Source organism: Capra hircus, chromosome 16 (genome assembly GCF_001704415.2).
Source record: "Capra hircus breed San Clemente chromosome 16, ASM170441v1, whole genome shotgun sequence".
NCBI lineage: Eukaryota > Metazoa > Chordata > Mammalia > Artiodactyla > Bovidae > Capra > Capra hircus.
This window is the reverse complement of record NC_030823.1, coordinates 42653828-42672883: the sequence shown is the minus strand read 5'-3', so window position 1 is coordinate 42672883 and position 19056 is coordinate 42653828. Positions and strand designations below refer to the sequence as shown.

General features: G+C 55.0%; 1 protein-coding gene across 1 annotated transcript in view; it reads left to right on the top strand.

Moving 5' to 3' along the window:
- Nucleotides 41–19056, top strand: part of SPSB1 (splA/ryanodine receptor domain and SOCS box containing 1) — a 70706-nt gene continuing 51690 nt past the window's right edge. Inside the window, 1 exon segment of the mRNA XM_018060389.1 lies at nucleotides 41–253. The gene's annotated coding sequence lies outside the window, so the exon portion shown is untranslated.

Genomic DNA, 19056 nt, shown 5'->3' with positions numbered 1-19056 from the left:
AGGGGAGGGGGGAGGGGGGGCGGGACGGGGGCGGGCTGGCCCCGCCCCTAGCTCGTTCCTTTTTCACTTTAAAGCCTTCGGTTGCATTTTCTTCTTTGCACCGAAGTCGCGCTCCGGCATCCAGCGCGCTCGCAGCAGGCACCAGGCTCCAGCGCTGGCGCCGGGGCCGCGGGGAGGAGGCGACTTCGCTCCCTGCGGCGGGAAGCCTCCTCGGTCCCGGAGAGCGGGCGGCGGCGGCAGCCTCCCCGGAGCGGTAGGCAGGGCCGGGCACGGGGAATGGGTGGGTTGGGGGTCCCGGCCGGGCGCGCGCTAGAATCGCAGCACCTAGGGACCGAGTGGGCACCTGGGCGCGGGGCTGGGGTGGCGTCTCGCCTGGAGACCCGGTACCGGTGCATGGGGAGCCCTTCTCTAGGCATGAGTCCCAGGAGAGGGGCCTGGGGCGCCGCCCAGCGCTGCTGCGGGTGCTGCCCGTGCAGGCGCGGGCAGGTCGCACGGCCCCGGGCCCCACCTGCGGGGACGAGACGGGGCGGGAGTCTAGGAGGCCCCGGAGACCGTCGGACCCGGGATTGAGCCTTGGCGGCTGCAGACCTAAGAAGGAGCCCGGGACGCACGGCGGCCCCCGGCGACTTCTAGGTGGCCGGACTCCGGGGGGTGGCCTCAGGACCATCCCTGCGGCGGAGGCGGGGGCGCCGACCTGCCCCTTCCGCTCAGGGGCAGCGCGACCCCGCTCCACGGAGTTACTTTCGCTTTTCCCGCCAGCGGGGGCCGGGATCCGCAGCGCGGCCCAACTAGCACCCTCGGGGGTCGCCAGCTCCGCCGGCGGCGCCTCACCCGGGGAGCCCGCCGGGCGACACCCCAGGCGGCCCCGCCCCCCCCCCCCCCCCGCCGCCCCGGAGCCGCGGCGGCTGCTCGGGCAACCAGCGGAGAGCCGAGAGTTCTGTCGGGGAATCGATTAAAACAGAAAATCCAGAGCAGCCCGGGTCAGTCAGTGGTAGCTGTCCTGTTCAAGTTCAAGGCAGAGGCTCCCGGCAATGCTAACGGCCCCGCGGGGCGATGGCTTGGTATGCCGGGGAGGGACGGCGAATTGTGTGTGTGAGTATGGTGTGTGCTGAGTATGTGTCTGTGTGAGAGTGTGTCTTTGTGAGCCCGTCTGCGTGTGTGTGTGAATAAGTGTATGAATGTGTATGTGTGATGTGTTTGTGTGTGTGCGTGTGTCTCTGAGTGTGTGTCTTTGCGCGAGTTAGTGTGCACCTCTGAGTGTGTGTGTGGTGAGTGTGTCTGTGAATGTGTGTGCATGTGTCTATGTGTCTGCACCTCTGAGTGCATGTGTGTCTGTGTGGCGTGAGTGTGTGTATGTGTGTGTGCCATCCATGGTAACCTGGCAGTGGGGACCGCTGGCTCCTGGATCCGCTTAACTTGCCTTTCCCTGCTTGGTTCTCAAAACAGGGCTGCCCTGAACGAGGGTACGGGGAGGAGGGCAGGGTGCCTGGTACCAGCTGAGGAGGGTGCAGGCTCCTCCCTCCCTCTCTCTTTTTCTCTGAAAATGAACTGAACAGTTCGGGGGTGAGTTGGCAGGGGCCGCTTCCTGAATGAGTAATATTTAATTAAATGCTCTAGCCAGTAGCATCAGAAACTGGTCATGAGTTGAGTTTTAACAGGTGTTGATGGTAAAAAAGCATCTCTGGTGACTAAAGCCTGGTGTCCTTGAAAGAATTCTCTCCTGGGTAGAACATTTAGGGGGGGCATATCTGGAATCCTGGTTTGGGTGTGAGGACAGAAAGCAAGTGAGGGGGCGGGACTGTCCCTTCCCTTTCTGATGAACCGGTTCCTGACACCGCCCCCTCCCCAGTGGCTCCCCCACTGAGGAAGCACAGAGCTGGGGAAGCCGTGTCTTATTAATACTTATGTGGCATTCATCTGGGCCGACCCTTCCTTTCCTGGCAGAGGCCCAGAGAGGGTGGCTGGCTTACCCAGACTGCACAGCCAGAGCTTGTGGACCAAATCTCGAGAGCCCTAACTGTTACTGGTTGGTTACTGTCATTGGTTACTGTCGCTAGTGCTGAGATCATGGGCCGGGCACTTCGTGTCTCCCCAGATGTCAAGTGATGGGCTGGATCGGATCATTTCAGTTTTCTTGTTCTCTTACTGCTTTGTCTTCTGCAGAGCATGCTTTCCCCAGTAGATGGAGAGAGAGAGAGAGAGAGAGAGGGATGGGGTGGCATGGCCTAATGCAATAATAACTCTACAAACTTCCTTTCCTTTCCCAGTTTGGCTCCCACTAGGGAAGCAGAGAGAATAAAAACAGAGGCACACTGACCGCAGTGGCTCTGACAGTCACAAGCAGGGCAGGCCTGGCGTCAGGGAGGTTGGGGCTTTAGGGAGAATCAGTGGGTTCTGGGGCTTATTAGGGAGAAGTGGTTCTGCCTGGGGTCCCCGAAGATGTCACTTTGGAGCTGGGAGAAGCTACTTTCATTGGGCTGCTCCAGCAAGTCTGAAACCACCCTTCTGTGGGCTCCCTTGGGTTGCCTGGTAAAACTCTGACATGCCCTGGGGAGTCATCTTCCTTTGAAGCAGGGGAGGAGGGTAGGTGTCCAGCTGGTGGAGGCCCACACTGCCTGCTGCTTTGCTGAGAATGATGGCTGCATGTTCCCTCAGGGCCGTACCTTCTCCCACCTTCCCTCTCCTCCCGGGTGAGCAGAGACTTGCCTGCTTTGTATTTTCACATTTAGTAGAACCTCTGATTCATACAGTTTGCAAGCTGTGTTCACGAGCTTCATCTGGGAATTTTGCAACAATTCCTCCCAAGAGCTAGGTTCTGGCTGTTGTTCATGATCGATTTATCTTTGTTCCTGAAAAGTTTGAGAATGAGTGTCTTAATCAGGACAGAAGCAGGACAGAGGGTGTGCCTCGGTCCACCTAGGGATGCATAATCTCATCGTTCCTCCACAGGCCTGACTGATGAAATTCAGACTTAAAAGGACCTTTATTTTGGACTTTCAGCCGAGTGCTCTCCTATATCTCAGTTATCTGATAGCCACCCCCCCGCCAATCTAAGAGTAAAAATTCTGCTCCAGTAGGTGCCAGGCGCTTTGCTGCTAAGTGCTTTATGGGTGAGATCTTGTCTGATGCTGATGATGGTAAGAATAATAAAGAGAAATAATGTTATAGCACTGCTGCTAGGCTCTGATCTGAATCCTTGACACATTAACCCTTGTCTTTTTCCTAAGAACCCAGGGCAGCAAGTGGGTTCTTCCACCGTCCACATGGCTTGGCCAAGGTTAGGGGTTTTGGCACCTAAGCCCTTAATCAGTACAGCCTCCTACCTCCATCACCTTAGCCTTTTCTTAAGGAAGCCTGTGTTAGTTTTTAAGTGAAGAATTGTCATGATTATGGAAAATTTCAAACATATACCAAAATTGAGAGAAATATAAGGTTCCCTCACCAGCTTCAAGTGTCAGCGTGCACGCACAGGAATGTATATGCGTGCATGCACGCCCGCCCCCACCCACGCAGAAACACACGTCACACGCACATGCTGTTCCTGGCTTGTGGATGGCTCGGATGCTTAGTCGTGTCTGACTCTTTGGGACCCCATGGACGGTAACCCACCATGCTCCTCTGTCCATGGGATTCTTCAGGCAAGAATCCTGGAGTGGGTTGCCATTTCCTCCTTCAGGGGATCTTCCTGACCAAGGGTTTGAGCCGGTATCTCTTGCATCTTCTGCACTGGCAGCAGATTCTTTACCATTGTGCTACCTGGGAAGCCCTTTCCTGGCTTGTTGGGAAGCAAATCTTAGACGTCATGTCAGGTCACCTGTAAGTTCTTCCTAAGAAGCTGTTAGAGGAAGGAAGCATTAAGTGTCCAAGGGGCTTCCCAGGTGGCGCTAGTGGTAAGGAATCCACCTGCCAGTGCAGAAGACATAAGAGACGTGAGTTCAATCTCTGGCTCGGGACGATCCCCTGGAGCAGGGCATGGCAGCCCACTCCAGTATTCTTGCCTGGACAGTCCCATGGACAGAGGAGCATGGCAGGCAACGGTGCACAGAGTCACAGAGTCAGACATGACTGAAGTGACTTCATGCACGTAAATGTCCAAGATGTGGACTTTGGAGGGCGAGATGGGTAAAGGTGCTTTTCCAGACTTGGAGCTGAGGGTCCTTCCTGGCTGGACCGAGGGGAGGGTGGCTCCTAGAGAGGGATCTGTCCTGTTGCCACCCCTCACCCTGCAACCCCAAAAACGTTTGGGAAGCTTCCTGCTGTTTTGTGTTTTAAAAGTTCTGTTCCTTGCCCAACATAATGAAGAAATGCGTCTGCTGGTTGGGAGACAGCACACAGGCTCCCTGGGCCTCCCTTGGAGGAGCTGCCAAGGCACAAGTCTGGCTGCGCCCCCCACCGAGGCTGGGCCTGGGCAAGGCAGGCCTGGGCTATCAGGCAGGGCTGGACAGCAGGAATGTGGAAGTGGTTGATCCGCAAGTGCTGTGCCAGACCTAAGCCTGAGCTTAACCGTCTTGAATTCCCCCTGTGGATGACGGTGGGCGTGGGAGCCTCGGCTGCCCTCGGGGTACCTCTGGAGGAGTGAAGGAGGTGGTGGGTCATGCCGTCTCCAGGCTGTGGGCGTGTGGGATGTCAGTGCCACACTGAGTAGGAATCTAGGGTCAACCTGGTGACACCGTCTTGACAGGTGCCCCAGCTGTGAATGGTCCTCGCGGACAAGCTGCTTGTGGTCACACACAGCTGCTGGCTCTGCCCTTGGGGCCTCTGGTTGTTCAAAATGTTGCCTTGGGTTCCATCACGTCTGTTTCCTGCCAGGCGGATGGCAGTGACCACATTTTCAGGGTGAAATTGGCAGGTTTGGTGACTTGTTGGGCGTAGGGCATGAAGAAGTGGGAAGAGTTGCAGGTGTCTGTTGAGAGGTCAGAGTGGATGGTGACCCTTTAGGGAGGGCTGGGGGCTAAGGAGACATGGGCATGCCTTGAACCTGTCCCAGGTGGAGATGGTCTCGCAGATATGTCCAGATGGCAGGTAGGCCTAGGGCTCAAGAGAGAGGTCTGGGCTGGAGACAGAAACTTTGGAACTTTCTTTTAAAGCGGGTTAGTGCCATCTGACAAGAGAGCATTTGGCATGAGGTGAGGTGTGCCTGGGGCATGGAACCCTCATTCCCAGCATTTCAGCTAGAACTGGGGAAGAGACCCTGGCACTAACACCCTCAGCCTAGTGTTCCTGCCTGGCCTGTGTGTCCTGGGAAAGTCCACCCCGACAAAGAGAGTGTGTGCTGGAGTCTCCACGGTTGGCACCTGGGTGCCCAAAGGCCAGAAGTCTGGAAAGACTTCTCTTGACTTAAGGGTTTGATTTTTCTCTTTTTTTTCTTAATCATGGTAAAATGTACATAACATCAAAATTATGTCTTAACCACCTTTACAAAGTTATTTATTTGATTTTTGGCTGCTTGGGGTCTTTGTTGCTGCCCGAGGGCCTTCTCTTGTTGCGGCAAGCGGGGGCTGCTCTCTGGTTGCAGTGCATGGGGCGTCTCGTTGCCCTGGCTTCTCCGGTAGAGCACAGGCTCCAGGTGCACAGGCTTCGATAGTTGTAGCACGTGGGCCCAGTAGTTGTGGCACATGGGCATAGTTGCTCTGTGGCATGTGGAATCCTCCGGGACCAGGGATCGAACTAGTATCCCCTGCGTCAGCAGGTGAACTCCCATCCACCGTATCGCCGGGGAAGGCCCTGTCTTAACCATTTGTAAGTGCGCAGTTCGGTGGCAGTAAGTACTTCCCTTTGTTCTGCCACCGTCACCCCCTCCATCTCCAGAACTCTTTTCATCTTGTGAAACTAAAGCTCTATCCCCATTAAGCACTAGCTCCCCACCTCCCCTCTCCAGCCCCTGGCAACCACCATTCTACCTTCTGTCTCTGTGAATGAGACCACTCCAGGCCCATCAGATAACTGGAATCACATGGGATTGTCCTGCTGTGACCGGCTTACTTTTCCTAGCGTGATGTCTTCAGGGTTCATCTGTGCTGTAGCCCGTGTCAGAATCTCCTTCCTTTTAGGGCTGAATAACATTCCATTGTATGCATGGGCCACATCTTGCTTATCCATTCGTATGAGGCTGGACGCTTGGTCTCTGCTTTCTCATTGCTCTCCCTGAGAGTCACAGGCTCTCAGAAAGGAGCCCTCATCGTTGACCTTAGGAGTCCCTGTGGGAATGCAGAGGAAGGGGGCTCTGATGGTGGGCTTTGGGGCTCCTGCCCCTCCCCGATGTGACTGGCCCAGCCTCACAGCTTGCTGTGCCCTCCAGCTGGTCAGAAGTAGATGAGGCTGCTCATGGGGTCATGTAGGGACCTGGGAGCCAGGGTCGCAGCCAGAGGGGAGGGGCCCCAGGACTCAGGCTTCACTTGGCCGAGAGCTCCCAGACCTGCTGTTTGGGCGGAAGAAGAGGCTCCTCCAGCCCCATCCAGCCTCTCGTTCCCAGGGCAACACACACCTGGTTTCCACTCCCTCACTCCCCTGGCACACAGGTCTTTCCAGCAGCTCCTGGAGGTCCCCGTGCTAACTGCCCAGGCTCTCCAGGCAGGTCCACTCACCGTCCTGCTGCTTTGGTGCCGTGGCCCCATCTCCACCTACAGAGCACTCTCCCCCTCCCCCTTCCACCCGAACCACTGCTGCCGCCTCTTGGCCCTTGTCTCCCCCACAGACCCCTCCCACCCCCACCCTCGACCCCTCCTCACATCTCTCTTGGGCCACCCACCTCCTCATGCCAGCCCCCCTCGCCCCCTCCTAGCTTCAGTCACCAGCATCTGAATCCTGCTGACTGCCCCCACCCCTTGGACTCTCGTCATAGGACCTGACCGCCAAGTTTTCAATTCCCAGATAGGCATCTCCCCCACGGCTCTGTGGACCATCAGGAACTCAAAACAAGCCTCTTCTCATGCACTGTTATTGACCCACTCGTGTTCATTCTTTCATCCAAACTTTTATTGAGCCCCTGCCATGTGTGGCCAGTCTGCTGGGCCTGAGAATACAAAGGATGGAGTTGAGGGGGGTTCCTGGCGCTCCGGGTCCTGTCTGTCGAGCGGGAGATGCAGGCTTGTCTCCCTGATGACCTTACCCCGCGGAGTAGAGGGATACTGACAAAGAGAGAAGGTCATCAGGAGGCAAGTGGGCCTTTCAGGTGGAAGGATGGCAGGTGTGGAAGGTGAGTGTGGGCCAGTGTGTGGCCGGAGTGGGGCTGAATGAGGGCAGAGAGGATGGAGAACACCAGGAGATGAGTCTGTGGGGGAGAGGGGCCAGGATATTAGGAAACACTCCCACAGGGATGGGGAGGACACCGGGGGATATTCCCATGGGGAGGGGAGGGCACTGGAGGGTGTTCCCATGGGGAGGGGGGAGTTTGGGGGCTGCTCGCACTGGGAGGGGCGGAACCCAGTGGATGCACCTGGAGGGTGGGCTCTTGTGTGGACTCTTCAAGGCAGTGACTGAGTGTTTCAGGGCAATGATGGCTTCTGCTGGCTGTCTCCACCTTCTTGGCCATGAGTCCCCACAGCAGGGTGGCTGAGTCCTGGGCCTCCATCGTGGTGGGGTACATGCTGCTTCCTGCTCCAGTTTCCTCATTACATTTTCACTAGGCAGCTTTGACTGTGGAGAGCCCTCTGGGCACCACAGAACTGGTATGTGAGGCAGGGGAGAACCCATTTTCCTGGGGCGTGCCTCTCACCCTCCAGCCCAGATGCAGGAGGGAGTGTGGGGGATGTGGGCATGGGTGGGCAGGCAGGTTGGGCGTGGGGATGCTTGAACACCAAGCTGGACAGTTTGGATGTGATGGAGTCACCATTTTAGGAAGAAGAACCACACACAGGAGATCAGGAGGAGAGGAGGCAGCGTAAAGGCAGGCACAGTGCTGGGCTCAGAGCACGGCCACCCACAGCCGCCTAATGGAGGCTGGCTTCTCTGGATGCTCTCCCGGGGCTGTGTGTGGCCAAGTGGCTCAGCCTTCACAATGTCAGTGAGGCCTGTAGGTCAGTGTTACCCCATTTTACAGATGAGGAAACTGAGACCAGTTCAGGGCTGCTGGGAGCTAGGAGCTGAACTGTGCAGCCTTGGCTCCCAGGTCTACACACTTAAATACCACGCTCTGCCACAGAGAAGGGGAGCAGCAGAAACAAGGGAGCTGAGAGACAGGCTAGAGAGTCACATGTCACCTGTGGCCTGGTACATTGACTGGTGGGGGCTGACAAGAATCAGAAGTGGCCCTAGGTTTGAGGGAAAATGATGCCCACCACACGCACACACACACATATGTAAATGGGGTTGGTAGTTCTAACTCCAGGACATCTCCATACGCTCTGTGATACTAGCCGATTATAGTTTTCTTTTTTAATTGAGGTGAGGTCCATAAAACATAAACCTAACCATTTAAGTTTCTTTTCTTTTCTTTTGGCCGTACCATACGGCACGTGGAATCTTAGTTTCTCGACCAGGGATCAAAACCGCACCCCCAGCAATGGAGATGTGGAGTCCTAACCATTGGGCCACCAGGGAAGTCCTCCATTTTTAAAATGAGCAATTCAGTAGCAGTTAGTACATTCACAGTATTGTGCAACCAGCTTCGTCTAGTTCCAGAATGTTTTCCCTCCAAAGAGAAAGCTTGTACCCATTAAGCAGTCCCTTCCCGTGTCCCTCCCCCAGCCCCTGGCAAGCACAGTCTGCGTCCTGTCTCTATGGATTTGCCCATTCCGGATATTTCCTATACATGGAACCATCCACTCTGGGGCCTTTTGTGTCCAGCTTCTGGCTAATTACGTGGGGCACAGCGGATTGAAGTGTTTCCTAGAAGGAAGTTGGATTTCCCCTCCTGACTCGCTTGGGGGTCACTCAAAGGTAGAAACAAGAGCTTGTCTAAAACATCCACCTGGAAAAGGCAGGAAACAGCAGACACCTGCCTTTGGCTCCTTTTCCATCACCACCAAAGACCCAGACACTGTCCTCTTGCGGTCAGCGGACTTCTTCGTTGTTCTTAATTTTTTTCCAGTGATCTTTTAAAAGTGAGCACCTGAAATCTCAGCTCCCTTCTTAAAGCCCTTCAACAGCCACTGTCACTGGTAGGGTGAACTTCCAGAGTCGTGACACAGCCCTCGGGGCATGACCTGGTCTCGATCTCACTTTGTGAGCCCCTCCCGCCCCCTCCTTCCGTCTCAAGCAACAGCGTCACCTGTATCTTTTGTGGACCAGCTCCAAGGCTGGGGGTGGTGGTTTCCCGGGGTGGGAACTTTTTCCAGGATTGGTCTCTGATAGCGTTGCAGTTTGGTGCCACTTTCGAATCCTGTTGACCCGTCTGGGAGCAGGGCTTTAGCTTCAGCCAGGTACTTTCTCTTCCCCTTTCCTCCCAGTTTTCTGAGACCTGACTCTGTCTCATCTGCGGTGTGACCAAGAGCTTCCTGCCCTGCTCTGGGTCGGTGATGCCCTGACAGTGTCCACGGGCAGCGGGTCATCTGCTCTGTGTCCACCCTTGACTCAGTCAGCGGCCCTGGTGCCATGACTGTGGGCAGGGAGTCGATGTGTTGACAGGCACAGAAGCGGGGACGGTGGCCTGGGAGGGACCTTGAGATGTCACCCGAGGGCATGCTGGCCTGGTAGTCATAGGAGCACTCTGACATTTCCCTGCCTTTTCCTCCCATTCTTGGACCAACACCTCCTTGAGGGGGTCTTGTTGCCTGTCTGCTCTGTGTACAACTCTGCTGGAAATGGTCTTAGCTTGCATTAAACACCCCCGTGTGCCAGGCACCATGCCTGCCACCATAGATGGATTTCATAGCCTGTGAGTCAGGCATGACCTCCCTGTTCACAGAGGAGAAAAGTGAGCATCAGAGATGTCTTGTGAACCACAGAGGTGACATGGCTCTTTGGGTGATAGAGGGTTGGCCTGATCAACAGCTGTGTTCTTTCTGCTGTGAGTGCTGAGCACACCATATCATTTACTGGGCACTGTTTCCCAGACATCATGTTAGAGGGGTGGGAAGCAGCTCTGGGCCCTCGAGAGTCTGGGGTCGAGCAGGTGGAGATGAGAGACATGTGCTGGAGACACTAGCTAGCTGCCAGGTATGCTAGTGGGCCTGGTGGGGGGCTCCTGTGACTGTCTAGGGGGGCTTGCTCTAGACTGGTGGGTTTTCATGGTGGGCTGCAGTAGAGTGACCCTGAGGAGGGCAGGCTGTCACGAGGAGGATCACGGGCCAGCTGCCCTGTGGCAGGGAGCCCTGAGCACCGGACTCAGGAGTTGTCAGTGGGTACAGGGTGACCCTGCACCCTCCTCCCATTTACCCCAAACATTGTTCCTGTGATGCCCGCATAAACTAGACATCTTGTCCCCGTTTGCTCTGTGGTCAGCACTCTGACCAGTACCTCTTGGAAGCATCGCTTCAGCACCCCAGTCCTTTTGCCTGGATGTGCTAGACACTCGGCGAGCAGATCATTAACTGTCTGCTTGGCGATCTGGCTGCAGGGCTGATGGACACTGGGGTTTCTGGCTGGGGTGGTGCCACTGCTCTGTGGCCCTGCACCTTCCCTCGGGTGTAGGGGCTCCTGGGGGAGACCCCTGGAGTTCCTGCACCTGCCATGGGAGGGCCACATAGGCAATGGGTCATGTTGTTGGACCTGCCTGTTGGGTTGATCCCAGGAAGCCTCACACAACCCTGAGATTAAATGCAGGACTCAGAGGGAGGCAGTTTTTGTGGAGGGTGCGGGGCCCTGCCAAGTGCTGGGGTTGGGGGCACTTCAGTGGATTTCTGGGGGAGGGAGGGTTCTTGCTTGTCTGAGGGTCTCTCAGTTTGGAGCTTTTAAGAAGCTCTAATGAGACCGTTGCTTGCCTTTGTGAAGCTGGGCAGGATCATCTTAAGGGCAACACCAATGTGAATTGTTCTCATTATGTATAAATTATATATAAATGTCAGGGTCCCTTTAAAAAGTCGTCCTCATCTTTGGAGAACTTTGATGTTCAAAAGATAGGGCTTTTCCCCACTTCCTTCCAGCTCCAGCCTGTGGGGCCAATTTTGAGCTGTTTTGTCTGTTTTGTCTCTTTGCCCCCCATCCCCTGCCTCAGGCCCTCCAGGTTCCCAGAAAGTGTATCTTCCACACCATTGTGTCGCTCTCAGGGGTGTCTAGACAGCTTGGGATAAAGGGTTTTTTTGTTTAATCCTTTAGCATCCAGCCAGTGTTCCCTGAATGCCCGCTCTGTCTGAGCTACCATGGGGCCCGCACTGAGAGCTGCCCACAGAGCTCCGACCCAAGAGGCGCGTCCTGAGCCATAACTGGGGTTTCTCTCCGCTCCCCTCCACCCCCAGGGTGTCTCACCCCATTGAGGTTTTGGTTTGCAGTCAGTGTTTACATGTATTTTTTAAATGGAAAAACTGTGAACACAAGCCAGAGCAGAGGCTGGTGTGGGGGAGCAGTCACCAGCCAATCAGTGGGCTCAACCGCACGCAGTGGACAGCTTCCTTTCCAGGCAGATCGTACTAAGGGATGCCAGTGAAGTTCCAGGAGGGTCAGGTGGGGCTCTTGTGCTTTGGAGAGTTGAAACTGTGTTCTTGTTTCCTAGGTTTCTGAGAAGGGGACACTGAAGTTTCTGAGAAGGGACACTGGGCATCTCAGGGGCGTCCCATGACCATCTGCTAAGGAAGGCTGGGCGGGGCTGTGTGGACCCCATCTCCTTGGCCCCTGATTTCCTGCCGAGCCTCAGGGATGCCACACAGAGCAGCAGGAAGACAGGCCATTTGAACAGAGCATTTCAACCTTTTTCTTGAGCAGGGTGGGGTTTTGTACGAGGCTTAACTTAGGGGGAAAATTATTGGAGCTGCTGGAAATAATTTGCGGGGCTCCTCTCTTAGAGGCAGATTAGGGGTGGTCTTCTCCACCCTCTCCTGCCCCTGCCAACCCCCCCCCAACATACTTCAGTAAATTCTTAGGACTAGATAGAGGTGAGGACCAAGGTGAGTTGCAGCACCCAAGATGGTTCTGCCTGAGATAACTGAGTTCTCTGGTATTTGGTGCAAGGTGTGATTTTAGCCACAGGAAGAGGGACTGAAAAAACAGAAAGTACAATCTGTTTGTAGGACATACATTAAGTTCACCTTAAAAATGCATTTCAGATACAGTAGATGCAGACAAATACAGTTTGATTCCACTTACACAGGGTGCCTAGAATAGTCAAATTCATAGAGTCAGAAAGTACAGTGGTCAATGCCAGAGGCAAGCGGGTGGGGGTTGGGGAGTTAGTGTTTGATGGGGGACAGAGTTTCAGTTTCGGAAGGAAAAATTCGGGAGATGATGATGGTGAGAACTGCATAACAATGTGAGTATACTTAGTGCCACTGAACTGTACAGTTAAATATGGTTAAAATAGTATTTTTATATCCTGTGACTTTTGGTTGGTTGGTTGTTTAGTCCGACTCTTTGCAACCCCATGGACTGTAACCCACCAGCCTCCTCTGTCCATGGGATTTCCCAGGCAAGAATACTGGAGTGGGTTGCCGTTTCCTTCTCAAGGGGATCTTCCCGACCCAGAGATTGAACCCGCATCTCCTGTATTGTAGGCGGATTCTCTACCACTGAGCCACCAGGGAAACTTTCACCACAATAAAAAAAAATTTTTTTTTTTTTCAAAATGCACCAGGAAGATACATTTGGAACATCCACCGGGACTTTTCTCCTCGGGTTGAACCACTCTGAAGTCCTAGTCAGGTGAAGTCGCTGTGTTTAGACAAGGCAGAAAAATGGAGCTGGCTTCCCCTCTTTCCATCATGGGGACTCCCTGAGGACCAAATTTTGCCTTGGGTTACCTGTTTTCCCTGAATTTTTGTGAGACAAAGCAGGTGGTACCCACCTTTCTGGATATTGTAGCAGTGGGAGGCTCAGAGTGTAAACAGTAGGGGCTAATGGACTCACTTCTCTGAGGGTGGAAACTGGGGCAGGGGAACTGCAGTTTCGCCAAGTTCCGTAAGTTTGCCGAGTCTCCCAGGTGCTGGTAGAGATGCAGGTGGGTACGATCGTAGAGGTTTCTTAGGTGAGCAGCTCATGGGCTGAATTTTGAGGACTGGGTGATCTCAGCACTTGTCGTCTCATAGAAGCAGGACAGTTTTGGGAAGCACCTACTGAAGGCTACCCAGGTGGAGTTTGGAGCTATGGAGGATGCAAACGTGAGGGGATCAGCAACAGCAAGTGCCAGTTGTACCAACTGGGCTGGAGGCTGTGTGTGCTCTTGGCAGACCTGCATACATGGACCACCTTTTCCTTTTGGGTTTAGACCACTTTGCTTAATGTTTGTTGAGCACCTGTTATATGCCGGGCACCATGCTCAGCCCTTTCCTGTGCACTAACTTATCCTGCTCCCAGGAATCTTGTTGAGTGTGTGTGTGTGTGTGTGTGGGAGGGGGACGGTTATTGTGCCCATTTCACAGTTGGGAAAACTGAAGCACAGAAAAATCAGATCATTTGCCTGGGATCACACACAGCCACGTTAGATACAGACCCAGCCTGTCGTCTGAATCACTGTTGCACACAGCCTCTGAGCCTGAGGAGGCACATGGTCTGGAGGAGGTGGGGAGTGGGTCTGGAAGCAACAGATGCTGGAGGAGACCGTAGCCAGGCAAAGGAGGGAGGCAAGCTGGGGAGGGGAGAAGGGGTTCATGTGACGCTGCAGTGTGGGATCGAGGTGGGTCCAGCCTGGCCTTGCTGTGTCAGCACATTCAGCCCTTAGCAGTGGAGGCTGAACGTGCCAAGTGTCACTGGTGAGGCCAGGAAACGAGAGATCCCAAGTCTTAATTTTTTCCCTTCAGGAGGGACCCAGACAACTTGAAAATGTCCTCAGACTCCAGTGGACAGTTTTAGCGTCTCTGCTGAGCTGTTAGTAGGCCCAGCTGTGTCTGCTGACTCCTACCTCCCCTGTCCCTTAAATAAAATAGCCGGTCAGCTTGGATAGCTGGGGCTCCCCATCCTGTGAGCAGCCATCCTGGCACCCCCAGCCCCCCGCAAAGGACCCTGCCTGGGTTTCCCTCAGCAAGAGAGCCACAAATGTCTTCTTACATTGTTGTGTTTCCTCCAAGAAAAATCAGCCTTAAGCCTCAGATTTTAATCACCTTCTAGAAGGACACTTCCTGTGGCTATTTCAAGTGACAAGTGGCTAAGGTCATGCTTCTAAGTAAAATTAGACTTTTAAACTAGGTCACCAACTCAGATGCCCCCAGGGGCCAGGAAGGAGGCACAAATGAAGCCGCCCATGGAAGGCTATAGGGCAGGGTGAGGACTGTGGCAAAGCGGCATGCGGGTGTCCCGTACGAGGGGGTGGCTCTCTTACCTGGAGATGTGGAGTCCAGGGAACTGCAGCGTCCACTTCTTTCTCTCCTAAGGGAGGCCAGGAATCTGGTTTTTTTTTTTTTTAAGTAGACAAAAAACTTACCAGGTTTTTTGTTTGTTCTTAAAGAAACAACACAGAATAGAATATCTGTGCCTTTTCTGTACATATGAGAAGGGTAGGGCCAGGGAGCCTGGTGGAGTCACACAACTTTGGGCTTAAGGCGCTGGGATGAGACCTGTACCTGCTGGTACCTGGCCTGGCCCAGTTTCCACCTGGCGTGCCACATCCTGGATAAAGCAGCAGGGCTGGGAACCAGCTCAGTAAATTCCCTTGCACCAAGAGGTACAGAGCCTTAAGACAATCGCATCCCTGCTCTCCTTTGCTCCCCTACAAAAGGTGCATTTACGGCTGCCTCTCTGGCACCAGGCACAGAGAACTTCCGTTAGATTGACCCTGGGGCTCTCTGGCGCTGGCAGAGATCTGTTGTCCTCATTTTACAGATGAGGAAACTGAGACCTGCAAGTTCAGCTGACTTCACGGAGGGGGGATTTGAACGTGAGCCTGACCCTGAGCCTCGGCTTGTAACCATCCCCCGTGTATAGCAGTGAGAAGGACATTTCACCCTTCACCTGGAGCTGGGGGACGCTCCCACAGATGGCAATGTGTTCTCAAGCTGACCCACCCCCCAGGGCATCCCCTGGACTTTGGGGAACCTGGTGTGGAGGTCGGTGCCACCCTGCTGCCCTCCTGGTTGGGAACCTCGAGAGCACAGTTGGCTCCACCCACGGAGGGACCACTCCTCGGCTCACAAGGTTGCTGACTAATTCTCTTTGCAAACGGTTTGGTTTCACATGCTTGAGTTTCCAGTAACTACGTGGGTGGATTTGTTTCATTTAAGGGCAAAACAAAACAAAACACGGAGGGGGTTTTCTTTCCCAAGAAGAGGACTCGCCAATTATGGGTTTACTGCGTGCGGCTCCGGGCATCATGGTGCCGGTCGGCAGCCAGCAGGGCCCCTTGCCAGGCGAGCTCCGAGGTGGGAATCGCTTAGTCATTACCCGCGGGGGCCAGGTGCGGGAGGTTGGGGAGGTGCAGCGGCCACCGGGTCCTACAGAGGGAACAGGGACCCTGTGCTCCTCCCCGGTCAGCCCTGTCCCCCAGGGCGGGGGCAGGGGCACCAGGGAAGGTGCCAAGTGAGTGAGATAGCCAGTTTTGCTTGCCATGGGGCTGGCTACACCTCCTAAGGGACTGGGCCTGGGAAAGAAACACTGCCCAGCTGGCCAGGCCACCTGCTTCAGGTAAGTTGGAGATGGTGGTGTGCCCGGGGAACAGTAGATTTTGTTGGGGAAGGAGTGAGTCCCTCCCATAGGCAAGGGAGTACGTGTATGTGTCTGTCTGCCCCCACAGGCTCCAGCAGGTGATGTCTGCATGCTGGTTTGGCATGGGCACTGGCCAAGCCGAGCAGACTTAACCTTGATGTTGGGCCCTGAGGGTCCTGCCATACCGAGGGTGACCACTTCAGTTGCTGGATGATGAGGGGGCATGGCTTGTAGCCAAGGGGCTGATTGATGGAGAGGGCCTCCAGGGGCTCAGGGAAGTGCTATTTATCAACAGGTCTGGGGGTGTGTGGAGATCTCAGAGCCCACGTGTTGCCTTGGCGCAAGTGTAGGCACTCTGCTGGGTGGCATCTCTGGCCCAGGGTTTCATCTCTGGAGGATACTGTGCATCTAGCCTGGCTTTGGGGGCTGGAGCAGTTATGAACCTGGCCTCGGAGTCAGATGGAGGTGGCCGGAGTCCTGCTGTAGTACTTCTTATCTCTGACGTGGGCCTCAGTTTCCATCCATTAAATGGGGGTGTCAGAGGACCCTGTGGATGGAATAAGTTGACATGGATAAGCTGCCAGGTACTGTCCTTGTTGTAACTGAACTCTAAGGCCTGGGGTGGGGTGGGGCCTTACTGCTCATACACTTTCCTTCTCTGAGGAGGGAACATGCCTTGGAATTTATAGTCCTTGATCCTGGCCTTTGAGAGCTTGCTTGGAAGGGAAGAAGGGCAAATATACTGATAACTATGAAATAATATGTTAGACAGAGGGTAATAAAGGCAGTGAGGGGCAAGTAGAGTTCTGGAGGATTTTGATGAGGTTTAGCAGGTGAATCCAGGAAGGCTTCCTGGAGGAGGTGACACTGAAGCTAGACCTTAGGATATGTAGGAATTAGAGAGCGAGGAGGAAGAGAAGAAGGAAAGCAATCTTTCTCTGGTCGGAGGGAATGTGCATATGCTTAGGAGCTCAGATGGTCCCCAGTGTGTAATACATGCTTAATAAATACCATCATCAAAATCGGCAGGACTCCAGGGTTTTCAAAGATGTTTTTATAGATGTGGGAATTGATGCTCAAAGAAGCCAAGTCATTTGTCCAGGATCCAGGTTGGAAGGCAAAATTTAAACTCATTGCCTTGGCTTCCAGGGCCAAGGAGTGAAGTGTGTGTGTGTGTGTGTGTGTGTGTGTGTGCATGCACATGTGCGCCTGCATGAGCTGGAGAGTGTCAGGCCACCAGGTGAGAGAAGACAGTTTTGAAGCCGTGTGCAGCTGATTTCCTGTGGCAAGGGGGCTGATCTTTTTCAGCACCCGCAGTTCTGCGGGCTTCTTGGGTGGATGCTTTTTATTCTCCGTTGACCTTCTGGCCTCGATCCGTGTGCTGGCTCTGGCCTCCCCTAGCCACACAGACAGGAAACAGGGACCCAGGTGAAGACCTGAGGGGAGTCCCAATCTTGGTTGGGTTTTTGTGCCCAGGTTCTTCTGGAACTTCCCTGAGCCCTGGGCCTTCCCTGGAGCTCCCGGATAGGCGTGAGGGTCTGACCGAGCTTCCCCTGGGAACCAGGGGAACCGTGCCTCTGACAGCCAGGTGGGGACCAGAGGAAGCCGCCGCCTTCCTCTCCCTTTCCGGGCAGATTGTTCTGGGCTGATGCGGCGTGGGGAGGGCTGGCGCTTCCTGTGGCCTGCTGGGGGTGCAGGGTGAGGGGTGAAGATAGATATGAGCACCAAGAGTCCCATGATGCCCCTGGGCCCTTGGCCTGGGAGGTGGCCGCTCATGCCTCCCCTGGTCTGGTCCCTCCAGGTCTGTGCCACCTAGGCTGCCCATCCTCCCTGGCCCCTGCCTCCTTTTCACACTTCCTCACCTGCAGTGTGGGCCCTGCCTGAAGTGCAGCATCTCCAGGCATTGATGGTACAGGAAGCAGAACACGATGTCCCTCTTTGTCCCCGAGACCCCCCCAACCCGCCTCTAGTCTCAGGCTTTCATCAGGCTGGGAAGACTGGGAGGTTTTGTTTTTAATATTTATTGATTACTTATTTATCTAGCTGCACTGGGTCTTGGTTGCAGCACACGAGATCTTTATTTGCGGCACGTGGAATCTTAGGTTCCCTGACCAGGGATCAAACCCTGGACCCCCTGTACTGGGGGTGTGGAGTCTTAGGCACTGGACCAGCAGGGAAGTCTCAGGACTGTGAGTTTTAATTCTGACTTTCGAACTGGATCCTGGGTAGATAACTTAGCCTCTTTGAGTCTCAGTTTCCATGTCTATAAAGTGGGTGTGATGATCACCGCAAGGACTAAACAAAGGACTGAACTACGTGGCACCTCGGAGAACTGCTCTTCTGTCATCTAGCAGTTCAGGCGGCTCGCCCAGGTCAGTGCCTCGGCAGGGCTCTGGACACAGTGGGGACCCCCGAGGATTCTCTGTCCATGGTGGGGACAGTCGCGTGAGCTATAGACAGAACAGTGTGAGTGGTGTGGTGCACAGCTCCGAGGAGGGCCCCCTAGCCCAGGAAGCCCACCTTGCTGGGTGTTGCTGTAGTGAGTCCTAGAGAGCAGGTGGGGGCTGGGAGGTGGGAGCCGAGGGCCTGGTGCGGAGAGGGCAACAAGAAGCACCTTGTGGGCTGCAGGCTGAGTGTGGACACGGCAGGCTGGCGACAGAGGCAGACGGGGCCACCCCAGCCAGCCACATGCTATTGACCTTGACTGTGGGACAAGCCCCACCCACCTCAGGGCACCCACCGGTGGCTGTTCCTCTCCTGGGGCCTTGAAATGCAGGAGCAGGAGGGGAGGCTGTCTGCAGGGACGGAGACAGTGCTGGGCCTTGTTGCTCCACTCCCTGCTCGGGACCCCTCTGGAGTTTAGGAAGAGATGGGGGATGTCTGAGGTTAGGCACTTGGGGAAGTCTCGGCCTGTGCAGCTGATGGTGAGTGGGGAGAAGACCTAACCATAGAGCAGTCCCAGGTGTCCCCTCGGATCAGAGAGGGGGCGGTCACAGGCTGGGAAGGGACAGAGTGAGACTGAATTGCAATGGAAACAGGTGATGGATTTTCTGTGGCTTTGATGTTCAGGCTTCTCCCACACAGGCGTGTCCGGTGTGGGTTTTGGTGGGGGGTGATGTTGGTAGGGCCACCTCTCCAAGGGCGGGGTTTCAAAGCACCATCCAGCCTGGTGTCTTGTCCTGGAGACAGGATGGCCCCCTTGACATGAGCTCCTGAGTCCACACCCACTGGTCCTGTGGCTGCCGCAGCTTCTGCCTCCCCACTTCTCCCGTCTCCTGGATCTTGTGGGAGGACCCTGGCTGGACCTGGCCTTGAGTTGGCCACCTGCCTGCCCAGTTCTGGAGTCAGAGGTTGGACTCTCCTTCTCAGAAGGGCAGAGGGGGATTCACGCTTCAA